This window comes from Podarcis bocagei, assembly GCF_964188305.1.
Source record: "Podarcis bocagei genome assembly, chromosome: W".
In the NCBI taxonomy this organism is placed as follows: domain Eukaryota; kingdom Metazoa; phylum Chordata; class Lepidosauria; order Squamata; family Lacertidae; genus Podarcis; species Podarcis bocagei.
This window is the reverse complement of record NC_138131.1, coordinates 25,243,660-25,249,046: the sequence shown is the minus strand read 5'-3', so window position 1 is coordinate 25,249,046 and position 5,387 is coordinate 25,243,660. Positions and strand designations below refer to the sequence as shown.

The window sequence follows — 5,387 nt, the reverse complement described above, 5'->3', positions numbered from 1 at the left end:
GGGTGGACTCACAGGCCACAGAGGTGACTTGCCCCTTTGGGTAGACCCACCTCCAAATAATTCCATTGTGACACAGTGTCAGGAAGCAGGTGTAAATAGCTTGTTTCAGAGGGAGAGATTCTGATGAACTTTGAACACGTTTGGGCTATGCCAGGGTCAGGTAATTGGGGAGGGGGACTAGATAGCCCTCCTTTGTGAGACAGGGGGTCTGCCTTGGTTCTTGGCAAAATCCTTTCTCTATCCTTCCTCCTTCCATTACTAGTGAAGTGTTTCTCACCCCACCACTTAATTCGCTTTCTGTTACAGAAGATTATTGGGAAGAAAACTAAGATGCTCTTTTTGCTCATATAAGAAATAGTTTTATAATTTTATAAGTATTACCTTTTTTTTTTACAAAGCTCCATAAATATTTATTTTCCTTGCTACTATTCTATTTACACTGAGAATGAAATGCAAAATGAGAGAGCTGTTTTTAATATTGTGTTTTACCAGTGTATATTGAAGAGCCTTCCAAAGAGTGAATTTATAGGGCAGTCTATGTAACTTGTTTACATGTTACTTGCTTTGCGTAAGTAAGTAAATAAATAAATCCAATTTAGATCGCAGTTTTGGATTTTGTCAGCTTGGGATGACTAATGTACCTTCTAACATGCCTATCATCAAACCACATTCATTATGCTCTCAATTGATAAATGTAGGCTACATTGATTATGTTTATGAGCTCTGTGCATCCCTTCCCCCTCCATACCCAGGTGATTCAATGTATGAAAGGGAGAGTGAGACTGGGCTGCTTGGGTATCGTTTTATATCCTAACCTCTTATTTGTTGCATGCAGCACCATTTCTGTTCTGCTACAGTTTGTCTCCTGCCAGCAAATATGTTATTTGTCTTGTCTGCTGGTGGTGAAATTATGGCACTTCACATCAGTCTCAAGGTTGAGGGTGCCTCTTGCCCACAACACATACACAGAATTTCCTCTAAGAGAAATGCTGGTTCTTAGCTCTCTCCTCCTAATCTAGATGAGCACCACAAGCCAAAAACCACTTTCTTGGGAAGAAGACTCACTGAACTCACTCACTTCACAATAAGAATGCGTAAGAACCAGGCTCTAAACTGCCTTTTTTCAATGTATTATTTATCCTGTAACAGGAATGTTTTCCCACTATTCTATTCTTCTATAAACCAGCTGGGAACTAAGCTGCTCTTGCTCCATGTATCATTTTTACAGCACTTCCAGCCAACTGTATCCAACCTCTTTGCAAGTGCATGAGTGAAATATTATTATTAATATTAATAATTCAATTTTTTAATAATCTTTTAGCAAAAGATTTCAGGGTGGTGTACAACATTAGGGACACATTACAAAACATCAAGGAGCAGGGCAGCAGTTGAAGAAGGAGCAAAAAGGGTTTTCTTGTGTGTGTGTGTGTGTGTGTGTGTGTGTGTGTGTGTTTCTTTGTGGCTGATTAGCTGTTCTCCCTGTGCAAAGGTCAGAGGGGACAGGGTTTCTGTTGAGGAAGGTGATTAGCTGTGGGAGGAGCTTATCAGACCTAGCAGGGCAGCAGTTGAAGAAGGAGCAAAAAGGGTTTTCTTGTGTGTGTGTGTTTCTTTGTGGCTGATTAGCTGTTCTCCCTTTGCAAAGGTCAGAGGGGGCAGGGTTTCTGTTGAGGCAGGGGATTAGCTGTGGGAGGAGCTTATCAGACCTAGCAGGGCATCAGTTGAAGAAGGAACAAAAAAGGTTTTCTTGTGTGTGTGTGTGTTTCTTTGTGGCTGATTAGCTGTTCTCCCTGTGCAAAGGTCAGAGGGGGCAGGGTTTCTGTTGAGGAAGGTGATTAGCTGTGGGAGGAGCTTATCAGACCTAGCAGGGCAGCAGTTGAAGAAGGAGCAAAAAAGGTTTTCTTGTGTGTGTGTGTTTCTTTGTGGCTGATTAGCTGTTCTCCCTGTGCAAAGGTCAGAGGGGGCAGGGTTTCTGTTGAGGAAGGTGATTAGCTGTGGGAGGAGCTTATCAGACCTAGCAGGGCAGCAGTTGAAGAAGTAGCAAAAAGGGTTTTCTTGTGTGTGTGTGATTCTTTGTGGCTGATTAGCTGTTCTCCCTATGCAAAGGTCAGAGGGGACAGGGTTTCTGTTGAGGCAGGTGATTAGCTGTGGGAAGAGCTTATCAGAGCTTGCAGGGCAGCAGCGCGCGCAGTTTGATCCATCGTGTAGATTTAGGGGAGCTAGTCTCAAACGTTTGTTGGGGGAGACCTAGGGTTTTTTTGTGGGAGGAGTTATTTGTCCTGTCTTCACACTTTTTATGATGGAGGACCGCTGTAGCCACCCCCAATGACACATTCTCAAGATGGAGGGGGGGGGAACAGCTGCAGTCGCCTGCGGTTCCTGCGCAATGTTTGCCATCTTGCCAAAGGTTGCAGGCAGCTTTACCTGTAGCAATTGCATGTTGATTGCCCTCTTAAAAGACAAAGTCCAGCAACTGGAGGAACGTGTAGCTACGCTCCAAAGAATTAGAGAGCTGGAGCTCTTCTTGGAAGCAACAGAGCACACCGTCTCCACCAAGGAGGAGACAGGGGACTCCCCTGAGAAGGAGGCTAGTTCACCAACACAGGAGCCAGATATATGGAGAAACGTGACTCAAAGAAGTAGGAGGCCCAGGGTTCGCTCTGATTGTTTAGAAATACACAATCGCTTTGAGGTCCTCTCCCCTAGCATGGAAGACGAAGAGCAGACTCCATTTGAGGATCTCTCCCTCATTACAGTCGATCAGGTATATGAAGACGAGCAGCAAAGTCAGTCCTCAGGGAATGTGCAGGCGACCTTGGAACGGACAGCTCACGGAAGAACCCCGACCAAACCTAAGAGGAGGCGTGTAGTGGTGATAGGGGATTCCCTACTGAGGGGAACAGAAGCAGTGATCTGTGGGCCTGACAAGATGTCTCGGGAAGTGTGCTGACTCCCCGGGGCTAAGATCCAAGATGTAACTGAACGACTGCAAGGAATCATAAAACCCACTGACAAATACCCCTTCCTCTTGGTTCATGTGGGAACCAATGACACTGCAAGCAATAGCCTCCAGAAGATCAAAAGAGACTACGAGGCCCTCGGCAGGAAATTGAAGCAACTAAATGCACAAATTGTCATCTCATCTGTCCTCCCAGTTGAACGACGTGGCCCAGGGAGAGAGGGGAAAATAGTGGAAGTGAACAGCTGGCTTCGCAAATGGTGTAAACAGGAACGGTTTGGATTCTTAGATCACGGACTGCAGTTTCTTGAAGATGGACTTCTGGCAAGTGATGGGCTGCACCTCACAACGGTTGGGAGAAATGTTTTTGCCAAGAATCTCAGAAACCTCATCAGGAGGGCTTTAAACTGACTAATGTGGGGGAGGGAGACAGTGCTCCTGAAGGTAGGAGTCCATCAATTGATGAAGATGATCATCCAAATGTCATAGACCAAATGGAGCAAACAGCACGCAGACCTAGTGGTGGGAGGAAAAAAACCTTAAATAAGAGACACGGGGGAATGATTAATGGACTTCAATGTCTGTACACTAATTTGCAAGGCATGGGAAATAAACAAGATGAGCTTGAGCTCTTGGTACAACAAACTAAATATGACATAATAGGCATCACTGAAACCTGGTGGGATAAGTCCCACGATTGGAATGTAATAATGGGGGGATACAATCTATTTCAGAGAAACAGACCAGACAAGAAAGGAGGAGGAGTGGCGTTATATGTCAGGGATGTGTATACCTGTGAAGAGATCCAAGATTTAGAACCTCAATGCCAAAGTGAGAGCATTTGGGTCAAAATTAAGGGAGAGAAGAATAACAGTGACCTCATTGTGGGAGTTTACTATAGATCCCCAAGCCAAACGGAGGACATAGATGATGTCTTCCTGGAACAGATGGCCAAGCATGCAAAAGGAAGGGAGTTAGTAGTAATGGGGGACTTCAATTACCCACATATTTGTTGGATGTCAAACTCAGCCAAGAGCATACGGTCAAACAGATTCCTCACTGGCCTTGCAGACAACTTCATTGTCCAAGTGGGAGAAGCAACAAGAGGAACAGCCATTTTAGATCTGGTCCTAACCAATATTGATGACCTGGTTAGTGGGGTAGAAGTGGAAGGATCATTAGGCGCGAGTGATCATGCTCTTCTGAAGTTTACTATACAGCGGAAAGGAGCCGCCAAGCATACTAGGACTCAATTTCTTGACTTTAAGAAAGCCGACTTCATAAAACTTAGGGAAGTGCTGGGTGAGATCCCATGGACAGTAATACTAAAAGGAAAGGGAGTTCATGATGGCTGGGAGTTTGTTAAGAGGGAGATAGTAAAAGCACAACGTCAGGCAATACCAATGAGACGGAAACATGGAAGGTGCCTAAAAGAAGCCAGGGTGGCTATCTAAAGAACTTTTAACTGAATTAAGATTAAAAAAGCATGTGTACAAAAAATGGAAAAGGGGGGAAACCACCAAAGAGGAATTCAAACAAATAGCCAGCACGTGTAGACACAAAGTCAGAAAAGCTAAAGCACAGAATGAACTCAGGCTTGCTAGAGAGGTTAAAAGCAACAAAAAAGGCTTTTATGGGTATGTTCGTAGCAAAAGGAAGAACAAAGAAACAGTGGGGTCACTCAGAGGAGAAGATGGTGAAATGCAAACAGGGGACACAGAAAGGGCTGAACTACAAACGGCGGCAACAGAATGCCCCTCGGTGGGTGACGATTGTCGGGGCTTCAGCGGTGGCATCATCAACGGGCAGTTGTTGATGGGCTTGGGCAAGGTTCAGCTTAGCAAAGACCTTACCCTCATCCAAGGAACGCAGCAGGTGTTGAACAATAGGAACCGGGTAAGCGTGCTGCTGAAGTGCCTTGTTGATTGTGCACTTGTAGTCGGCGCAGATTCTCACCAACCCATCCGGCTTGACAGGCGTGATGATGGGGGTTTCCCACTTGGCGTGGTCAACTGGCTCCAAAACTCCTTGGGCGATCAGCTTGTCCAATTGTTCATCCACCTTAGCCTTGAGAGCAAAGGGAACCCGGCGTGGCTTTAGCTTGATGGGGGCGACTTGTGGATCAAGGCTAAAGGAGATGGGCGTACCTGTATATTGCCCCAAGTGCCGTCAAAAACCTCAGCAAAGTCTTTGACCAGATCCTCAGTCTCTGCGTTAGAGATGCAGTTGATGCTGGTGACTTCCATCAAACCAGTCTAGCCCTAGGAGGCTTGGCCGCTGACCTTCGACCACCACCAGTCAGAGCAGGCCTGAAAAATCCTTGAAGGTGATCTGGAACCGGCCAACGCCTACCACGGGAATGTTGTTTCCCTGGTAGTCTCTCAGGTGTACACGGTGAGAGTCGAGTTGCCTTTTAGACACTCTGGGTACC

The 5,387-nt window shown here is 45.8% G+C and overlaps 1 long non-coding RNA gene across 1 annotated transcript in view; it reads right to left on the bottom strand.

Moving 5' to 3' along the window:
- The window catches only part of LOC308577873, a 418,515-nt gene that overhangs the window by 327,717 nt on the left and 85,411 nt on the right, over positions 1–5,387 (bottom strand). The window lies entirely within an intron of this gene.